General features: G+C 38.9%; 1 long non-coding RNA gene across 1 annotated transcript; it reads left to right on the forward strand.

Annotated features, from left to right (window-relative positions):
• Positions 1–15,431: 15,431 nt before the first annotated feature.
• Positions 15,432–20,399, forward strand: LOC149473665 (uncharacterized). Its single transcript, XR_016312371.1, has 2 exons — positions 15,432–16,073; positions 19,137–20,399. It is a non-coding gene; the product is annotated as an uncharacterized LOC149473665 (long non-coding RNA).
• The last annotated feature ends 3,350 nt before the right edge of the window (positions 20,400–23,749 follow it).

Consider the following 23,749-nt stretch of genomic DNA (forward strand, 5'->3'; position numbering starts at 1 on the left):
GAACTTTTCTTTTAAATATAAGTGGTCAAAATGTTGTTAAAGTGCAGGTTGGTGAGTGGGCCTAGCGAAGGACCCTTGAAACGCTGCATTTGAACCTACATTAAACATGGACTGTTCTGAATAAAAAAAGCTTAAGGCACAAAACAGCATTTTCAAAAACTTAAGGACATACGTGATTCACTTTCTTTCATTCAACCAGGGCACCATTCCCCCATGCATACATTTGATGTGGAGGCTTCTTTGCCATTAGAATACACTCATCAGCATTGCCGACTACAGCCCTGATCAAGCAGAAATTTTCTAACAGGCTGGTTGTACAAAAACCAATTGAAAGATTGACTTTTGTACAACTAGCCTGCCCACAGATGGATCTGCACAAATTTGACTGCTCCCTGCCAAACCAGGCACGTTTTAATCCATCTATGGCTGGCTTTACGCAGGGTTGTAAATATAGTATGTTTAATTGTGTGCATAAAATAATAGAAGAGATTAAGAAAGAAAAAATACCAAGTTTCATGTAAAATAAATAAAAAGAAAACAGTTTTGTTAAGCTCTACATAAAGTGACCCAATCAATATACAAGTGAGGAAATATATAAATGTAAAGGAGGACAAGAGGAATTAACTCACTTGCGCACAGTTTAGTGTGGTAGAAATCACTCCTGAGCTATCAATTTCCTGGGTCACATGCAGCTGTATCTTATTCCTCCATCTGACCACTACATCATTACAGGAGACAGTGGTGAAATGCAGGTCAACAGGAGGAGATCAACACTCCAGTAAGTGTTGGTTTCCTGGTGGTCTTAGGGAGTGTATGTCTAGTTAAGTCTACTTAATGGCGGGGCATTGGTCATTGAGACAGTGTGGGCAGCATAGTATCTACAGTCTTGTTTTACAGGTATACTTTACCTTTCCTCATTATCTTTTGTATAATAACATTGCATAGTAACATAGTATAAAACATAGCTCACTCCACCTTTCTGAGCAGAGTCATGTGTTACATAATAGCTATTAATAATAAATGGAAAATAAAGGTCTTTCTCTTAAACAATGTGTTGCCACAACCAAAAACCTGCTATTATTTGATGTCTGTACATTAGACATTTACCTCTGTTTCCACTCCAGTTTGATTTTATACAGTAGAGCCTTTAACTAGACATTCCCAGCCCCTAAATGCTGCTTCATTAATTTCAGTTTGTATTAACATAGCATTGCTGTATAGGCATCATGCATACTGCAAAAAAAAAAGATCCTAAATGCATCCCATTGTCTTCTATGCACGTTTGTAAACTAGATATTCAAAAACATTTACAAATTCACCATTTAGATGTGTTTAACAAATCAAGATAGCTAATCTAATTTAGATAATCATGCAACACTCTACCCAAATGGAATTTATTTTTAAAGGTAAAAAGGTCAAACATTGTTTTGTTTCCGTTACATTCTGTTATACACCATATGAATTCATTCGTTTTTCTTTAATATTTTGGAATACACTGGGGTTGATTTACTAAAACTGGAAAGTGCAAAATCTGCTACAGCTCTGTATAGAAACCAATCAACTTCCAGTTTTTTTTGTCAAAGCTTAACTTGAACAAGATGAAGTTACCATGCACAGCTGCACCAGATTTTACAATATCCAGTTTAGTAAATCTGCCCCAATATATTCTGCTACATTTCTTTAATGGAAAAAAAAAGACAAAGAGGTGTATATTAATTAGAATGTGACAGGCGTCAGGCTTTCAATGGACTTAAATACTAGAAATGCATCCAATTGACTGTCTATCACATTTTTGGAGAGCTTGGAGTGGAAACCATCTCAAAATGACTCCTTTTTTTGAAAGAAGACACTCCAAGGTATTCAGTAAGAAGCATGGCACCTCTTTGGAAGATGTAATTTTTTGCCACAGGATTTTGTAAACATTAGGAAAAATGTATATTCTCAAAATTCCCACCTTACATGCTTTCTCCTGCTTCTCCTGAGTATGGGGACATCCCTTTTGTGAGACTTTTTGCTGACTAGACACATAAAGGGGCCCTAAATCCAAAGAGTACCTTTCAGGATTCAATGTACATTAATTATTTATCTCATTCTCTGACTGCCTATCACATTTTTGGAGGGCTTTGAGTGCTAATACAGTAAACACCTTACCACAATTACCCCTTTTTTGAAAGTAGGCACTCCAAGGTATTTAATAGGAGGCATAACAAGTTTTTTGAAGATTTGATTGTTTGCCACGTGTTTTTGGAAAATTATTACATTAAATTAAATGTTTTTCCCACAAAGTTGTCAATTTAATGTTTTTTTTCACACAGCATTGACATTCTTAGAAATACACATCAAAACACATTATGATACTTATCCTGAGTATGGAATACCACATGAGCAAGACATTTTTACTGACAAGTTGAATAAGGTGTCCTAAAATCCAAGAAGTGCCGTGAGGATTTTAAGGGACACAAGTTATGCATCAGATTCCCTGACTGTCTATCACAATTTTGGAGATCCTGGGATGCAAACATAATACAAAAAATGCAAACTGATAAATTTTTTTAAGCAGACATCGCAAGGTATTTCATTAAATTCATGGTGAGCCTTTTCAAGATTTCATTTTTTGCCACATCTTTTTAGACAATGATGAAATTAAATGATTTTTTTTCACAAAGTTGCCATTGCCTACTGGGCACGTTTACCCCTTCCTGCTTAGGCCAATTTTCAGCTTTCAGCAATGTCACACAAATGCAACATTGTACCCTTATTACATTGTAATAAGGGTACAATGTAATAAGGGTGTAATAATACATTGTAATTTTTTTCACACACATATAACTTTTTTTTGGTGGTATTTAGTTGCCACTGGGTGTTTTATTTTTTGCGCTATAAACAAAAAGAAGCACAAAATTTGAAAAAAAAAGTTTTTCTTTGTTTTTATTATAAAATTTTGTAAACATTTAATTTTTCTCCTTCACTGATGTGCGTTGATGAGGCTGCACTGGTAAGCAGCACTGATAGACATCACTGATGGACATTGCTGGGCACTCATGAGGTGGCATGGCTAAGCAGCACTGATGGGCACTGATAGGCTGCACTGATGAAGTGGCACTGATGAGGCAGCACTGGTGGGATTGATGAGGAGACACTGATGATGCTGCACTAATATTCAGCAATGATGGGCACTGTTAGGCAGCACTGGTGGGTACCGATAGGCAGCATTGATGGGCACTGATGGGTGACACTGATGGGCGACACTCATGGGCGTTGCTGACTGGTGGCACTGACTGACAGCACTGACTGGTGGTGCTGATTGATGGAACTGACTGGCAGCACTGATGGGTGGCACTGCTGGGTGCAACTGCTGGGTGGCACTGCTGGGCAGCACTGATGGGTGGCACTGCTACACGGCACTGATCATTAGGGCACTTGGCATCAGTGGCCTGATGATCAGTGCAGCTGCCCTCTGTGACATTTACCGGTTATCAGCAGTACTTTCCTCAAGCTGTGCTACCAATAACTGGCAACTGTATTTACTCGTTGATCTGCTGTGTCATTGGACACAGCTGATCAAGTGGTAAAAGGCCACTTTTACCTCACCATGTTATCATCTGTGTCTGTAGGACACAGTGATCATGGACACCACTGGGGGCACGCAGGAGGGCGCATTCTGGGAGGACATCATATCACAGCCTCCCAGAACTGAACAGTGCTGTAGCGTGGCTGTGAAGTGGTTAACAGGTTTTTTCTATTACTGAGTATGGGGATAAGGTTGAAGACCTTTCAAAAAGTCATCAAGGGATCTGATTGTCCACATTGCTAGGCCCGTTGACCCCATTAGGATCTACTTCAGATTTTTTACTGGGAATGGTAGTCTTGGCACAAATACATTTTGATAAAAACCCCCTCCCTTCTAGTCAAGCATTGTATAAAAGAGGGTAAAAAGAAATCTTATGCTGACTTAGTCGTGGAATTAAGGACCAGGGTCATAACAAACTGGACACACTATCAGATACATAGTTATATCTTAACTACAGCATGGCTCAAAAATTTTAGGAGACCCTTGACTCCATTAGAATCTGTTTGCCTAAAGTGGATTAAAACATAAAAACTATATAGTTGATGTGTGCATGGTTACAATCCTCCAATACTCAGGGACTGGATAAGTATAAAATACTTTGGGAAACTACACATGGTACTGCATTTGAAGATGAGCAATGGATGCATGCTTGTGTTTTTGTGCATAAATGCTCTATTAGTACTTGTTTTCAGGAAACCGCATACAAGCTTTTAACACATTGGTATACAACACCAGTTAAATTAAAACGATGGTTTCTGCAGTCCTTAGATCTTTGTTGGCATTGCAACTGAGAGAAAGGAACTCTATTGCATAGTTGGTGGGAATAAGGCATACAGGGGAGGGCTGCTGGCAGGAGGACTACTCCACTGAGGTACAGCAGCTTGGTGTTTAAATTGGCCATTCAGGAGGGGAATACTGATAATAATTATACTTGGCCATGCCCAAGTGAACAATACAAATAACACTTCAGGATGTATTTTGCTGCTTCTTCTGAGTATAGAGATACTACATGTTAAACTTTTTGAGGAAGCCATAGGATGGCCAAAGTTGACAGTAGGTTGACATTGGAAATGTCATTCATTAAATGCATAGCAAACTAGTGCCTGCTTTTTTATTTAAAAGATATGCCCATATTTTGGATTATGACATTTCACAGTATTCATTTGTTGGATGATATATTCCCTGAAACATCTTTTGCATGATTATTTCAGGAATGTTTTTACATTGTAAGTAGTATCCCCGAACATTGATTTAGTTTAAAAATGAGCAAATAATCCAACTGTACTTTGATATGAAACGTAAAAACAATTTCAACATGATGAGCATGAGTCTACATTTAACATCATTAACTGTAGACAATCAGATACTGTAATCCTCTATAGTATATGGTATGATCTATCCTGCTTACATGTATGCCGTTATGCTGTAAGAATTTTCCAAGCTGCTATTCGATCACACATATTATACAATTTACGTTTGGATACAAATTATAGAACAGAGTCTTTGGAATTGTAACACAACCAAATATAGTCAAATTTATTGAAATTATGCAACTGTTAATAGATTTGAGAATTGTATACTGAAAAGCTAAACATTCTGCTTTCATGTTGACTACCGTAGACACTTTGAAAATCTTTCCTTATCTTCGGTATCTGGTCTTTATCTTTTCACTAATTGAACAATTGTTAATCCTCAGAGGATCATTAATGCTCTAGTGATAAATAAGGATATTAACAGTTTAGAGAATAATGGCATGCTGTTTAAGATTTTATCTTTTTAATAGCTGTGCTTTATTTTTTATCTCTTAATAAGTCATCAAAGTTGAGATTACAATAGAGTACCATGTGAAATTATGAAGGTGAGCCCATATAAATTAGTTTCAATGATGCAGTTGACATTGGTTCGCATTTAGAGTGCATGTAATGAGCGATAGTGATGTAACAGTGGTTTTGACAAATGTGCTGTTATCTAAAGGTTATTGAAAGATGAGTCATTTATCAATGGCTAGAGTAAGATAAATGAGCTAAACTGTTATAATTTTATTGAACATACCATGCTATAAGTTACTTTACCTTAGAAAACCTTTACCTATTGGCTGACCTAAAATTTTGCCATCAATTAAAGTGGAACCATTTAGCTACCTATTACATATTTTAAGGAAAACGTATCTTTTTCAGGTCACATGCAAGCAAACAAATACTGTTTTTAGAATTTACGGTGTATCCTCAATGTTCAAAAGCAAAAACACACACATTCTACACTGATTCTTAATTCCAAGGCTCAAACTCTATAGCAGCACTTAAAGTGACCAAAAACAAAATTTAAATGGGATCTAATAATAGCAATCAGGCAGATTAGAAACCTTGCTGTAGGTTCCTGTATGTGCAGCTTTGCCTACCTTATTGACCTGTACTTACAGTATATACATGGCTTTTGTATGGAAGATTGTATTTTTGTCCGTTACAGGCATATGTGTTTGAGCATTACGCTGCTCATACCTCTGCTCATACGGTAAATGCAAGATGTGCAGTAGTAAGTAGGCACACATGCCTTAGTGTGCACAAAATTAGCATGTATGTACATAAAAATTAGCACAAACCCTCGGCACTAATATTGGTGCTCAGTGACTTGTGATGGGCTGAACACCCCCCCTGTTCAGTTCGTGGTTGAACCTATCGACCGCGAACTTTGAACAGGGACAATTTACTGAGTAGTATCTTACCACATCTGAGTTTGTGGTAAGATACCACTCAGTTGCTAAAATACCGCAAGAGTTATATTATTAAGTCATGCGGTATTTTAGTAATGAAACATTCATTCATGTTTCAGCTGTCAGCGGGGTTCCCCACTGACAACTGAATGTCAAAGAATTGTCGGCATTGCCCGACAATTAAAACAATAAAAAAGAAAAATGGCATAGGGTCCCCCATCCCATCCATACCAAGCCCTTTGGGTCTAATGGATTTTGAGGGGAACCTACCCATGCCAAAATTAAAAAAAATGGTGTGAGGGTCCCCCCAAAATCCATATCAGACCCTTACCCGAGCATGCAGCCTTGCAGGTCAGGAAAGGGGGGGGGGGAAGAGCGAGCGCTCCCCTTCCTGAACCATATCAATCCACATGCCCTCAACATGGGGGGGTACTTTGGGGCAGAGGAGCTCCCCCCCAAAGCACCTTGTCCCCATGTTGATCAGGACAAGGGCCTCTTCCCCACAACCCTGGCTGGTGGTTGTAGAAGTCTGCAGGTGGCAGACTTATTAGAATCTGAAAGCCCCCTTTAACAAGGAGGCCGCAAGATCCCAGCCCCCCCCATGTGAATGAGTATGCAGTACATGGTACCACTACCCATTCTCAAAAAAAGTGTAGTGTAAAAAAAGACAGGAGACAGTTTTTGACAATTCCTTTATTAAAAATAAAAAAAATACCCAGAAGTAGATCCAACATCAATCACAATGCCCGCCACCACCGCTGAACCGAAAAAAAAAAAAACTGCTCCACCCTCGATGCTGGCTCCCACCGTCTGACAGCTGAGCCACAATGACAGTTCTTAAATAAGGTGATGACTTCACAAGGGGATGTGATCACCCCTGCCCTCTTGTGATGTCATCATGCCCTGTGATAGGCCAAAGGGCACAGTACATTGTGTTGCATGGTGGGCGAATAGCCCGCCGAATGCTTGTACTGTTGGTTTGTTCGGCGAATACACAAACAGTCCGTGTTGGAGTCCAACTTACTCACTACCAGTGACCTATATAAATTTGAAGCACTGTAGAATGAAGTTGCTAAGTGTTTTTCAGCTTACCCCAGACCAGACCTACTGATTTTGCCTCACTGTGTATGGCTCAGCTTGCGTTCTGCTAACCCCTTCTGCCTTTTACCGTTTACCCAATTTTTACAGACCTTAGCTTGTCTCCTGGACTCTGTATTTGCCTCCTAATTTGGAACCACAGTGCCTGGCTATTATAGACCCTGGCTTGTTCAGGATTTGCCTCCTGATCTGGTACTATGTTGTTACTGTGCTTGGTATGTGCTCCACAATATTCATCTCCCAATGTTCTGCATATCTGACTGCAACACTGATCCAATTTGGCAAGCAAAGTCCAGCAATTGTGCCACTCTGTGCCTTTGTTCTCTCTGTCATCACCTTCAGGAGTCCAGGACAGGAGGTGCAAGAGAAGCCCCCTCTTATACTCTGCTAAGCACATGAAAGCCTTCAAGATGCTAAAATAGATTGATAACAAAAATATTTACATTGTGACAACCTCATTCATATAATTAAAAAAAAACATCACAAAGATGATACAGTTCCTTTTTAAGAAAATGTTATAAAAAACATTAAACTTTTTTTTTAATGAAGATTATTGTTTAATGTCCCTACAACAGTCAACCATGATCAAGTATGCTAGAATATGTTTGTTAAGATGCCAGTTAAGCTACTCTAGCAGCATGCTTTTGTATTGTGGCATGAAACCCATATAAACAGAAACCAAATGCTGCAACACCATTCACCACAACAGAAAATTGTATTTTATATTTATATATTTTGGTGAAAATATAAATGAAATATCTAAAATTATGTGAATTAAGCTAAAAATGCTTTAAAATGTCTAATATGATCATTCTAATTTTGCTGTGTGGATGTTCTAGAGCAAAAGGTGTACTGAATACAGTGTTCTTTTTGTCTCCAACTGATAAACTGAAGCGTTTGTACTATACCTGTCTGGATGACTGCTGTGAGTTAATGCTTGGGAATTTGAATTTAATAAAAAAAGGAGAAAAGGTGAGTTTGAGACAGTCAGTGCATTAAAAAAAAGAGAAAAGCCTTATTGGATATCAAAAATGGCCTTGGTGTGTGAGTTTTACAGATGTATAGGGGGAATCATTAGATTAAATTATACATTTTGTTTATTTTTACTTCTAAAGAGTCCATTTCTTCTCATATTCTAATATGTATTAAAATTCAGTTTCTCTTTAAAATCTTAGCAGTGCAATTTGCTCAAGGAACATAGAATTTTTAGAATAGTTTGCTACATTGCCAGACCCATGGACACCATCCTTCTGTATGCATTCACAGTTAAAATTCTTCTTTCACTAAACCATACTTCATAGGTATCACTGAGATGTGAATCCTTAACATATCTTATTTACTCTCTTTTGCAAATATACCATACCATTATTTTTTTGTATAAACCAGTTTTTTTTAACTAAAATTTACTGCATAGTCCAGCTCCTTTCTGGCCTGTATATATGGCTTGACATTTAGGTATAGATTTTTAGTTCTAAATTGGTATATAGGAGCTCAATAGTTTGCAAATGTCCACCATATCATGGCGGCCGTACGGTTGCCATGAAAACCGCTGGAATATGGATTCGAGGCTTGGAAGCATTAGTGTTGTGGGGGGTGGGTATTTAGGTGAGGGTCCCTTGAGCAGAATGCTGGGTAGAGGTATAGGACCTCAATTCGCCCAGACCTTGATGCAATCCTGAGCTACTCGGCCATCTGAACCACAAAAAAATGTAATTTGTTAGTAATAGGAACATAGTAGTATACACTAGGAGTAGACCACAGCAAAATGGCGGTAGGCGAGATTACAACAAAATGGTGATCGCCAATCAACATCGATTGATTACAGCATTTATGGGGGTATATATGCATACTTAGTGGGGCGCTCCAGCTCCGCTCCTGATGATGTCATACAATGAAATGCGTAGGGCGGGGCTTGAGAGTGCCACTTTTGTCTCTTAAGAGGGAATGCAGAGGATTGCAGGGTCCTTGGATTTTAAAGTGCCATACACATGTTGTACATGTAAGTGCAATGTTAATTGTTTTTTATTCAGTAAAAGCAATATTACACTATGGAAGCTCTTCTTTGATGTTTTTCACGGTGGTGGAGGAGTATTGTGGATGATCTGGAGTGTTTTCACATATGGAGTCCGCAACCAGTGAATAGAGGCATCAAGAATATACAAGCAGCTGATCAGTGTAGAGCAGGGATGTCCAAACTTTTTTCAAAGAGGGCCAGATTGGATGAAGTGAACATGGTGGAGGGCCGAACATTTTTCCAAACATTCTTTGAACCATTACAATTAAATGCAAATAAGTTATTTTATGCCAAGTTACCGTATTTTTTGCCGTATAAGACGCACCTGACCATAAGACGCACCTAGGTTTTAGAGGCAGAAAAAAAAAATTCTGAACTAATGGATTGCAGACACAGTACAGGAGATGACCAGAGAATGCGGACAGCACAGGGATGACCAGAGACTGCGGACAGCACAGGGATGACCAGAGACTGCGGACAGCACAGGGATGACCAGAGACTGCGGACAGCACAGGGATGACCAGAGACTGCGAACAGCACAGATGACTGCTGACCTTTGGGGAGGTGGGGAGCGGGTACCTGAATTTGACAGGTACCCGCTCTTACTTCCGCAGTTGTTCTTTGATCTTACCTGTTCCTCGATCCAGCCGCACGCTGTCTTCCCGGCTTCTGTAATGGCGCTCGGCATGACAGCCGGGTGCCCAGTGCGCATGAGCGAGAAGCACTTGCGCTTTGTGATTGGTCCGGCGGCTTCTGGGATCTGTCATGTGTCCCAGGTACCGCCTTACCATTCACAAAAAGCACCGCTTCTTGCGCATGCACACTTGGCACCCGGCTGTCATGCCCAGCTCCCACACTACAGAAGCCGGGAAGACAGCGCGCCGCTGGATAGAGGAACAGGTAAGGTCCCGCTGCAGAGCTGAGCGGCCGGCCCGGTATTCTGACACGGCAGCGGTGGAAATACCGGACCGGCCGCTCCATATTCGCTCCATAAGACACACTGACACACTGACATGGAGGGCCGTATTAAACCGACCCTCGGGCCGTAAATGGCTCACGGGCCGGACTTTGGACATGCCTGGTGTAGAGGCTTGCCGAGGCACCAAATGCACAGTTTGACGTACCTATGAAGGTGGTCAACATCTTGGGGTGAGTGGGGCTCCGGAGGGGAGCACTAAGTGGAGCAATCAACTTTTACAGATAAGAAGATTGATCACCGAATCACTTTGTTTCACATGTGTGGATGGAGGAAGTGTTTCACATTGGGACTTTAAATATTTGGATGTAGTAGTGCACTGGGACTCTAATACTTATAACAGATGCATTGGACTTATGTTTATTATCATTATGTTTTGATTGACATTGGTTCAATTTGGGAGTATTGTTATTCATGTTTGATGCACCATATGCACATTATCTCACTAAAATTAACACAGGTTTAAAGCATTAGTTTAAGCACACATGGAATATAGGAATGTTATAATTTCCCCATCATAGGGACACTTTAAGGCAACCAATTTTTTATTTTTATGTACATATGTCATACAGAGGTCACATTTATTTAATTGTGGGCCACTATCACGAACGGATTGTGGAACTTTTTAATTCACTAGTGGCAGCACAGCATTTATTTATATTTATACCATTAGAAGAGTTTTGTTTGGTAAGGGTAATAAAAAAAAAGCTGTGAATTCTACCAGTAATCCAATGCTGCTCTGTGTCCTGTGCACTCTGCTGTCATATCAGACCTGCATACGAACTACATAACAGTTCCCATTTTGTTGAGAGGATGAGGGGGGAAAGAAGGCGTTCTTTTGCCGTATTGCACTTACATATAACTTGTATAACACGGGCCCACTCTCTTACCAGTCCTCTTGCTATGGTGATATTAGTTCTATGTGCTATTACTATATACTTAGATTGGGATATTTCAGGGAGAGAAAGGGTCCACATTATAAAAAAGCATTTAGCAAAAAAATTTAAATTAGAGAAAACAGCAGTAGTTTTAGTAAACTGGGTCTGGTGAATGGGTCAGTAGATTTATTAATAGCCGTAGCTGTCTGACTGGCCTGATCAAGGTTTGACCCCAGTTGGAACTGATTGCATTGTTTATTCATGTTTACTGGGTTTTTCTAAAAACAGAACATATCATTACATCTTTTATTACATATTAAATAAAATAAACTACTTGTAGAATGTATCTTTAATATTATTTATTGAGATGATTACCATTATAAATTCCTCTTTCACTTAATTTTGCATATCCAGTTTATGATCCATTTTAAATGTCTAAAAGTTAAGAGTTTCTGTATATCTTCCATATATAGTCTAAAAATATAGAAATAGAAAACATTTTGGTCCCTCCGTATCCACTTAACATCCACCCTATACTAGTTTTACTGCTACAGGGCAGCATTCCTGTGCAAAATCATGTGTGTGTATATATATTTGTGATTTTGCACTTCTGCCACATGGGGGCGCACATGCACCATAAGAGGATCACTTCTACTGTGCAATGTCACAACACAAAGCGATCTATAAGTCCCGGTGAGCAGTTGCAGATCATTGGTCAAGGAGGAAGAACAGAGCTGTATCTATGTTTAAATAGATACAGTTCTGTTGTGACAGGGGGGAGTCATGAATTATGTGTCTCTGTAGAGCTGAGAACACGATCCATCACTTCCCATAGTAAAAGCCTCACATAGTGTACATCAAGCACATAGTTAGACACATACTTATCCCTTTCATCACCCTAGATGTTAACCCCTTCCCGACCAGTGTCATTAGTACAGTGATTTGTGAATATTTTTAGCACTGATCTCTGTATTAGTGTCACTGGTTCCCACAAAGCGTCAGTTAGTGTCTGCTGTCTGCTGATTATACACACAGGGTGTCTGCTTATGTCTTCTGATTGGCAGAGCTCTTGCGAGGAGAAAACCCCTTAGTGACAGAGGGTAAAACAAATATCAGGCCTGCACACAATTTACCCAGATGAACTCTAAGAATTATGCAAGAAGTCTGTGTTCCAAGCTTTCATCCTTGGGCACATACCACCATAAATGAATAAGCCTAAGCAGATAGAGAAGAAAGTCTTAATTGAGAAAAGCTGAAGAAAGGAGGAAGGAGAGAGAGGTTCATGTCATGAACATTGACTTACTACGCAAATCAGATTGATCCATATTACCATCTCTACTCGTATGAACTGAACTATCATTAACCTATATAAAATTTTCTTCCAGTATATTTTACTTTATTTATTTTTTACATTTTTCATTTTTTATATTTCTATTGTATTTTTTCACTTTTTAGGCATGCAGTTTTTTATACACTGATTCATAAATATTAATAATATTTTTTTTTGATTCACTTCAATCATGGATTTAAGTACTATGCAATTATGGATTTAAGCATTATGGATATAGATTATTATTGAATAATTGGTTATATATAATATTTATTTATTTAATTATTTAGAGCACTTAGAGTTATTAAGTTTGGAGCGCGGTACAATATAGATTTATGTCTGCTGTAGTATTGCAGTCCCGCTATAAGTTGCTGATCACCACCATTACTAGTATAAAAAAATAAATTAAAAAAATTCCAGTATATGTACCATTGTTTGTAGACGTTATAGCTTTTCACAACTAATCAATATACAATTATTGGGATTATTTTTACCAAAAATATGTAGCAGAATATATTTTAGCCTAAATTTATAAAAAAATGTAATTTAAAAAAAAAATATTGGATATGTTTTATAGTAGAAAATAAAAAATATTGTTTTTTATTTTAAATTGTTAGTCTTTTTTTGTTTATAGTGCAAAAAGTAAAACTGCAGAGGTGATCAAATACCACCAAAATAAAGCTCTATTTGTGGGAAAAATACATAAATTTCATTTGGGTACAGCGTTGTATGACCACGCAATTGTCTGTTATAGTAACACAGCAGCCCATCGCAAAAATCGCCTGGTCAGGAAGAGGGGTAAATCTTCTGGAGGGCAAGTGGTTAACACAATAGGTTTCTGTGTTGATCAGTTTTTGTTTGCATCAAGTCTTTGGGAATGCAAAGCCTACTTGAAGCAGCTCAAAATACAGCTCAGAATAAACCAACATCAGGTCCCAACTGATGCTAACACAAGCCAGTCAAAAAAGGTCTTAATAATTAGCTTCATTCAAAAATTATAGTATGAGTTCATAGAAAATGAGAACCTCATGTGAGCTCAAACTCATTTATATTTATTCCACATAACAGAAAGTTGGATTGGGTGTGCGGTCATATACTTTCACAAATGTTGAGGTTATGTAAGTTACTTCTGGCAAGAAAGTAAAAATCATGTCTGGTGAAATCAAATGATTGGCACCTTGTAAATATGTATGTAGATGTATAATTTATTTTGGAAGTAAAATGAAAACTGCTTAGCAAATTAACAGCAGTGTGAGGTCCCATTTCGGAGCTCATCCATTGCAAGAAACACATTTCAGCTGCTACATAAAAAATGCATTACTACTCAGTATTGTTAAAATGTCTGTATTTGCTTTTAAAAGGTTACCATAAAAATTAAATTTGGTTTTATATCAAATGCATTCGTAATGCCTCAATCTTGCCTGTACAAAGCCAATTTTCAAACATGACAGACTAGTTAAAACCAGCGTTATAAAAAATGCATGGCATAATCTGCATGATAAGTAGGGACTGGGAAAACATGAATTCATCAGCTTTTTATATATTTCTCCCACAAAACTGCTTAGCTCACTGATTAATTCTGCTAAGCCTCTATAATTTAGGCCCCAAGAATTTATTTAGTAGAAAACTTGGCAAAAGCAGTTTTAATCTCGTCCAATCATATATGCTTTCTACCCAAAAGTAGGGGAAAAATCAGCAATTCTATAATTAAGATGTCATGGAGGTGTAGATCTATTATAGCGAATTACATCAATGTTTTGAACTTGTGTACCTAATGCATTGTGATAGAAAAGTAAAATACTCAGAACTATAATATAAAGGGTTTACTATGCAGGGAAAGTGCTGAGGTGGCTACAGACAGAGAGACATTATTAAGTCATTATTGTAAGCTCATTAGGCCATCACATTTTAAATTGGCCCATAATTCAAGTTTATTCCTACAAAGAAAATCATAACTCCTGTTTTAAGAATACATAATGTGTTGATCTAATTAAATTTAAATATGATACCTCTCAGAAATAATGCCTGTACTTTATTCTCAGAAATAAACCACAGTAATCATATGAAATTTATTGATTTTGTCATTTCACGTTAATTGAGTTCAGAATATTGTTGGCTTGAATCAGCCTTACATATTTAGCTATTCAAGTCGCTTATGACTATAAAGATACTACTCAATCAAATGAGCTACCACCTTTTCCTTCAAGGCTTCAATTAAGCTTGGAACTAAACTGTTTATCTAGGTAAATTGATGGAACTTCTATAACAGCAATATTGCTACATGAGGAAAAACATGTCTGTATATAGATATGAAAGCACTACATGTTTTAAAAGAATAAAAAGCGAGTCTAAACTAAAGCATAAAAATTATTTAAATGCAAAAGTTTTAAATTAGTTCATGTTTAATTTCCCAAAGTCATTTACATTTTTCTATGTACACTGGCTGAAATTTCAAATAAGACTTAGAGTAAAATGCTTCCGTAAGACAAAAGGAAGACAACTGGATTAAATGACATTTATGTCATTATTAACTGATTTGATAATATCATTTTTCAAGCATTGGTAGAGGGTAAGAAGCAAACCAGTGAACCATTTTAATAGAGTCTGATTTGCAGTGAATTTGCCCAGCCAGTGGCAAACCAATCTGCCAAGTCATTTTCATCATTTATATGTTGACATGTGCACCATACACAGACTCTTGTCAACTGAAATTTGATCTAGGAGTACACAAGATATGATGGGGATCTTGTTTTTATAGAACTAGAGAGGGCACTGGAAATAGATAGGTTTCCTCACTTTCTGTGATATAATATGGCCAATATACTATATTTTTTATATTAGGACTGTGGGGAAATATGCGCTAGGGCTATTGATTCAGGTATACCATTTCTGTATTCATTATGCTTGCATTGTGACAAGAGTTAGAGTGATGCTTTAAATAGATGAAATTATTATGTCTTAAGTAAATGTTATAAGACATGCCAGCATTATTTTCGAGCTTATATGGAAAATTTTAATTGTAACAAGTACAACCGCAAAATGTTACAGGAAGAACGCTAGACTGCAGGTGTCTTCAAAATATCGTGCAAAACATAGATAGATGTTCAGATAAGAGATCTGGGAACACAGCCAAAAATGGCAGGATGTACTGACTGAGGTTAACATTTTAACAGTTTAAGAAAAGGTGCACCTTGTCTAGTATCTGGGTAGAAGTTAAAGGTACGCTTTACTATTGGATAATTTGAGTTTGTCTTACTATTGGATAATTTGGGTTTGTGGTTTTTGCCTTTATAAGCTGTAATGTACGTAATAAACTTTGCAATCTTCCTGTATCCTACTTGAGTGTTGGTTATGTTGATTGCCCGATCGCGATCGAGCCCGTGCCACACCCAGACGCTGCGCAGCACAGAGATAATATAGAAATAAGAATATAAGGATTCCAGGAAAGGGGGAATTCCTAACAGCTGGTACCAGAAGTGGGGTCCCGCTAATCCAGGTGAGTAATATCGTTTCAATATACCTTTGATATATTATGATATTGCTTTCTCTGGATACGGTGACGTCTCACGTATAGTGAAACTGAGAGTAGTTTAGTGTTTTATGATGGAGGGGTTCTGTTCTCGCTCCTAGAATAGTGTAGTTTAGTGTTTTATGATGGAGGGGTTCTGTTCTCGCTCCAATAGTGTAGTTTACAGTTACATAAAGGCGGGGTTCTGTCTCGCGCCGTATATAAAGGTTTTTTATTTTTAACTGCGGGTAGGGTCAGACTTGTTCTCCGCAGGTTTATCAGCTCTGTGACAGTTTAGACTGTACAGATTGTACAGGAAACATTGAGGGGTTCTGTTCTCGCTCAATAAAGAAAAAGATATAAAAGAGGCAGGGAAATTTAAAATGGAGCTAAGTTCCGTTTTTAGGGAAATGTCTGAGGTGTGCCGGTGCTAATTGTATATAAAAGCAACGTTGTATTGTGGATAATTGTTTGTTAAATGTTTGAAGTGTGAATTAAGCGTATTGCAAGAGTAACGTGTGACTGGTGTCCATATTGTCTGCAGTCTCATGATTTTTACTGATATATTGTATATAGAAGCTATATAATTACCCCGTGTTATTGAATGTTGATTTCATTGTGTATGTGTATATTGATGATCTGATCTATTGTATTCAATTTCTATCGAATTGTTTTCTTATTGATAAGTAGACATGGGAAATAAGTTGTTTGGCCCCGGCGGGTCCTGGCTCAGAGCAACAGTGGGAGGAGGTAAAGAAAATTTGTGGGGTACATACAAAACATAAATACCCCCCCGGTGTCTGGGATGAAAATTATATGATAAAATGTTTTAAAAATGGCAGAAAGCACTGAAGGAATGTAGAAATAAATTTCCTCTGACTTCCCACATATATGTGAAAAAGACGGTACCTCCAGCCTATGACAATAGTGTCCTCATACTTGACCTGCCACCCCCTCCTAGTCCGACTGCACCCCCGCCCTACGTATTATACTCAGCGGAGAAGGAGACAGACCATGAGAAGCCTAAGACAAATGATCCGTTGACTATTTATCCGGATCTGGGTTCACTGACAACTGCAGTGGTTATTGGGACAGCAGTAGAGAAAGACGGACAGAGAAAGGCGGATGAGGAAGAGTATCAAAGATAGAGGGTATAAGACCAGCCATACAAATTTATCTGACATGGGTGTTCTCAGACCGACAATAAGTCCCTGGAACACACCTATTAATCCAGTAAGGAAAGCAGATGGTTCATTGAGGCTAGTCCAGGATCTCAGGAAGGTAAACAAGACAATTATTCCCCTACCTCCATTGGTAGCAGATATTACGGCAATTTTTGGGGCTATTCCCAGCAGCTCGCGATTCTACACTGTAATAGACCTTTCCAATGCTTTCTTTAGCATTCCGGTTGAAGTAATTGCCCAGAACATGTTTTCTTTTTAATGGGGCGGTGGTCAGTTGACCTGGTCTCGTCTTCCTCAAGGCTATGGGGATAGTCCTGCTGCTTTCTCAATGGTATTGAAAGCATCTTTAGACAGTTGGGAGCCAAAGAGGGGATCCACCTTACTCCAATACGCAGACGACCTAATGGTCAGCCATGAAGACTGTGAGGTAGACTCAAGACACTTGCTAGATTACCTAGCCGGAAAGGGCCATTTGGCCTCAAGAAAGAAGATACAATGGGTACAGGAACAGGTGGAATACCTGGGTTGCCTGATTTCAGGAGGAGACAGGTCTGTCTCCCCAGCCAGGGTAAAAGCCCTAACGTCCCTCACACTACCAACAACCAAGGCTGCAATGATGTCCTTCCTTGGGTCAATAGTGTATTGCAGGCTGTGGATACCTGACTGTTCCCACAATGATTCGATCCTCAGGGATACAACTATACGAGAGGCCCCACAACAGATAGAGTGGACCCCGGAGAGGAAGGAAGCTTTTGGTAGACTGATCAGATCACTGACTAATGCCCCAGCCTTAGCACTGCCGGACTATGAGAAAGAGTTTCAGCTTTACGGTGTAGTGTCAGCGGACGCATTTGCAGCCGTACTCGCACAGGAACACGGTGGGAAAAATAGACCAGTGGCTTACCTTTCTAAGAAGTTGCCTTGTGTGGTTTTGGGCATGCCTCATTGCCTTCCAAGCGATGGCTGCTTGTGCTATGTAAAGGATGCAAGTAAACTGACACAGGGATCACTGACTGTGTTATACACTACACATTCAATAGCAGTGCTAGTGCACTATATGATGACGCAGCACATGACAGCACAGAGACTGAGTGGAAACTTGCAGTTTAAGACTTGTCCGGAAACGGACAAATTTGGGTGAGACGGGAGGAGAAATGGTGACTATACCCCCTCTACATGACTGTGAGAATACTTCACCCAGAGATGATCCAAAGGACATACCCCAATCGGGCAGTATAGATGTTTGTGTTGATGGCAGCTGTGTCAGACCAGATGATCATACCTACCAAACGGGTTATGCTGTAGTGATGCTACCAGACATAATCATTGAAGCCAAACCGCTTCATGCTAATTCAGCCCAGCAAGCTGAGTTAGTCGCGCTAACGCGCGCCTGTCAACTTTTTGCTGACCAAAGAGTGAACATTTATACTGACAGCAGATATGCATATGGGGTAGTACATGATTATAACATGATCCGTTAGCCAGAGGTAACAATTTAGCAGACAGAGCAGCAAAGGAAGCAGCCGTGTCCTCCACACCCACACACAACATGACATTGTTTATGCAAGATTTCAAGAATGCATGAACAGGACAATAACAGACAGACTGAAGAAAGCCACAGGGTGAACTTTAAAGAACTGGTTGCTATATCTCCCCGCAGTTCTTTACCAAATTAGGACCACCCCTGATAAAAAGACTGGACTTTCCCCATATGAAATTCTGATGGGTAGACCACCAAATGACTGCCAAACCCCAGGTGACGAAACTAACTTTTCTGCTTTACAGGAGGAATACGTAAAACATCTGGTAAGTGTGTTATCTGAAAACCAAGAAAAGATGTCTGCCACCTGTCCTCCTCTTTCCACAGATCCCACTCATCCATTCCTGCCGGGTGACAAAGTTCTGATCAAACAACTGGCTGCAAGGAAAAAGACGGGACCCATTTGTCAAGGCCCATTTGAAGTCCTTAAAGTCGCCAAAACAGCAGTTCTAACTGACCAGACTCCACAATGGATCCATGCATCGAGGTTGAAGAAATACCTGGAGATGAAGGACTCCCCAAGAGGTTCACAGAGAACACAGTTTCTATGCCCCTGACATCCCACCCCAGAACTCTTAAAACTGATACTGATACCCCCAGCACAACAGCACACTTTTACCTGTTGGATGAATGGACATGCACATTTTCAGTTCAAAATGAGACTTACTGATGACAAATGGAAGAATCCTATAAGACATAGACAGCTTACATCCCAAAGGCCTCAAGAGAACCTGGAGGAAGATGAATCTCAGGACAAAGGGGATTCCGAGATAACAGAGGACCCCCTTTCTTCTGACAACCAATCAAGTAATGGAAGGTGCCAAAATATTCGGAAGTGGTACCGAGTTATTCCAAAGATTTATAAAATAATTAATTGCACTTTTTACACTAGCACTCCTTGTTGCAATTTTTATTTATTTAAAATATGTTATATGGGGAGTGGGTGAACTATGAAGCTGGCAGTTAAGCACAAGAGCCCAGACTCCACCTCTCCAACAGACGGCTCCAGACTTACTTTGTTTGGACAATCCAGAGAGGAGGTGTGGTATTCTGAGTGATCATGTTGAACAAAGGTTCAATATGATCAAAGAGGGGGTTGTGGGGAAATATGCGCTAGGGCTATTGATTCAGGTATACCATTTCTGTATTCATTATGCTTGCATTGTGACAAGAGTTAGAGTGATGCTTTAAATAGATGAAATTATTATGTCTTAAGTAAATGTTATAAGACATGCCAGCATTATTTTCGAGCTTATATGGAAAATTTTAATTATAACAAGTACAACCGCAAAATGTTACAGGAAGAACGCTAGACTGCAGGTGTCTTCAAAATATCGTGCAAAACATAGATAGATGTTCAGATAAGAGATCTGGGAACACAGCCAAAAATGGCAGGATGTACTGACTGAGGTTAACATTTTAACAGTTTAAGAAAAGGTGCACCTTGTCTAGTATCTGGGTAGAAGTTAAAGGTACGCTTTACTATTGGATAATTTGAGTTTGTCTTACTATTGGATAATTTGGGTTTGTGGTTTTTGCCTTTATAAGCTGTAATGTACGTAATAAACTTTGCAATCTTCCTGTATCCTACTTGAGTGTTGGTTATGTTGATTGCCCGATCGCGATCGAGCCCGTGCCACACCCAGACGCTGCGCAGCACAGAGATAATATAGAAATAAGAATATAAGGATTCCAGGAAAGGGGGAATTCCTAACAAGGACAACACCTAATAATGATGCAAAGTAATTTATTTTTAGGTATACTACATGAAAATAAATACAAGACCCAGCTCCTCAATCACCTGTCCCTCTGTAATTTCATAACAACAGGATCTCCTCTGCAGGTTGTTCACCTCCAAAGCAACCAAATACCAATAATGCACTTTCTGGCCTCTGAGCTTAGATAGGGTGGCTTAGAATGGCCAATAATGGGACTGTCCCATGTGCTAGTCCCTCCATATTAAAAGGCAGAGTTCTCAGCAGCCATATTGAAAATGTGGTTAGATGGAGTACGGAAAGCATAAGAGTGCTGTCAATAAAGTTCATTGGGAAAGATTATTACAGGGTTTGTAGGCAGGCACTGGTTTGTTAAAAGTAAACTAAACTAAAAATAAAAAAGCAAACCCATTATTGAATGTCCTTTAAGAAAAAAAAGGATGTTTATCTTGTGGGAATTAGTAAGTGGGGAGGGAAGGAATTTTACATCTTAATTTTACTTGTTAATGTTTGTTAATGCTACTGAGAACTGATCTGTTTCCTGCAGCTTCTCCACATGCACTGTCTAGTCATACCAGAATTTATGTTTATTTTTTAAAGGGCATATTTTCTGTATTTGCTGGCTGCAATATTTCAGAGTATATGATTACTTGAAAGCTTTTTACTTACAGCTTGCCTTCCTTGCCCATTGTGGGAAGGCACTATGAGGAAAAAATACAAAATAATTAAATAAATGCAAAAGATTTAAAAGATATTAATTGGTAAATAATGAGAAAAAATATAAAACATAAAAAATAGTAGTGGGGGGTAGAAAAATAGCTAGGTCTGGGCCAATGTTTGGCTCCCAACACTATCAAAGCTCAGGGTTCTGTCTTTTCTATCTTGTTTTAAAGGCCATTGGATTCCTTTTAATAAAATCTGTGTCAGAGATTAGAAGTAGGACTGGGAAGCATATACTTTTGCCAGAAATCACTTGCTGGCTTATATAGGCATCTACAGAAAACGTCCCCACCCAGCCTATCAGTCAATCTCACTATTTAGTTGTGTTCAGACCAGGGGCGGACTGACAACTCATGGGGCCCCTGGGCAATAGGGGATCATGGGGCCCCTGTGTCCTCGTTCAAACACAAAAAAGCCTATGAAAAAGGTACCAGGGGCGTCGTATGGAGCCCCCTACTGACCCCGGGCCCTCGGGCAGTGCCCGGGTTTTCAAATGGTCAGTCCGCCCCTGGTTCAGACCAACACTTATAACCTAAGAATTAGGGTAATTTCCTAGCCCCAGTCCATGTTATTTCATACATTCATGTTTTTCCATTTGTGCACTGGCTGCAATCTCACTACATGTGTTGAATGGCTGCCCTGACATTTTGCCAGTCCCTGTCCCTGATGTTGCCCATCAGCTGTGTACCATGGTCTAGTTCTATTCTTGTTCATCTGCCATCTGTCCAGGTGTGTCTGAGGGCTGCACCTTGCAACATTCACCAGTAAAGTCTATCACTCCTGCAGTATGCTCTGGTGAAGATCTATGTGTGTGTGGTCACCCTCTCCAACATGCAGATAACATAGAGGGTCCTCTATGTATTTATTTCTGTGTCAGTTCAATTTCCTCTGTACTTTAGAAATTGCCTTTTTTACCCATTAGAGATTTTTGTCTCTCTACTCTCTCCTTCAAGGTAGTATTCTTTGTAGCCATTGACTCTTTCTTTGGGTTTGCCTTTTCCATTATTCTATCAATACGCTCCACATTGTCAGAAAAGCCTAGGGATGCAATTGAGTCTCACATCAGAGAGCCATATGCAGATAACACCTTGAAGACATCATCACCTCTGTGAGGAAAGTATCTGAGATTGCAGCCTTGTCTTTTGAAATTTTTTTTAAAAGGTACCCATATTTGTTTCAACAGGGCAGGGATTGCCCTAAAAATGTTAATTCTAAATACAAAATATTTAAATAATTAAAAAGCCTACTACAAGGAGCTCCTTCCAGGTCAGCCATCCGGAGCACAACAGCGGTGCCACCAGGACATCCATTGCTACTTTGGCCAGCTCACTACCTTCCTAATTTGAACCAAAAGACTCACAAATGAAATTTGTGGGATAAAAATAAAGGTGCAGTACTGAGACACTAGTGACCATCAAAATATAAATGCAGTGGAAATCCAATGATGAATCATATGCAAATAAATAAATATTGTTAAAATTGAGTAGCTATGTATGCTAATAGTGATAAATTATAAAAATAAATATGTATCAATGTTAATATAAATGATCAAAATTGTCCATACAAGTGACAAAGTGCAAAAAAGGTGTTAATGCAATAAAGTGCTTAATAATGAAACATTTCTGTAACAGTAGTATAAAGTGCTAATAAGGTGACAAAAGTGGATAACTGACAATAATAAATTGTCAATATCATATAAGAGACAATTCAATGTCCATAAAAGTGACAATGTGGAGATCCAGATGAAAATGATCTCAAGTAAGTGCTTCACATGCTAAAATGAACATTCGATGATGTGCCAGGAATGTGGAAGGATTAAGTAGTCACCAGATGCGTAATATTAATACGCATTTATAAAAAATGTGGTTAACCGGAGGTCCCCTTAAGGATACATACAGCCTGGTCTGGTCAGAGAGATCCCCTTCCACTGGGTTATCTGCAGCACCTCAGCCGTACTCCGTGATGGGCTCTTGAATTCACTTGGAACTATTAGTTTAGGAGTTTCAAGGCCACATATAATATCAACAGCACAAAAAATTACAATTGTTAGTATTACTGAAAAATCACCAGTAACCTTGCGTAAAAGAGAAATAAAATCAAATGAAAAGCATGTCACAAGAAATGCAATGTGGTCCAAAAACCTGTGAAGGTAGTCTGGGGGACTGTAGACCTCTGGATAGCTGGTGGCTGATGCATTTCGAGGTTGTGAATTGTGGGATGCCTTCCATAAACTCATGGAGTTTCTCCTGTAGAGGAGAAGACAAGATAGCACCAGTGGATCACACACTTGGCAGCAGCCACACTCTCCTGCAGCTGGCTGTGGTCATGTAAGCTCACCTGGGTGACAAAGCAACAATGGATTTTTTTTATTTATTTAAATATTTATTGATTTTCATATAAATAAATGATACAATCTTACTCGTTAAAAAAAACAGTAACATAAGTACAGTACAATTATATCGCCTTTTTTTTAGAAAAAAAAAGCAACAATGGATTGAGCCCACC

The sequence above is a fragment of the Staurois parvus genome, unplaced genomic scaffold (assembly GCF_062004578.1).
Source record: "Staurois parvus isolate SC_StPar_1 unplaced genomic scaffold, SC_StPar_1.0 ptg000012l, whole genome shotgun sequence".
Lineage (NCBI taxonomy): Eukaryota > Metazoa > Chordata > Amphibia > Anura > Ranidae > Staurois > Staurois parvus.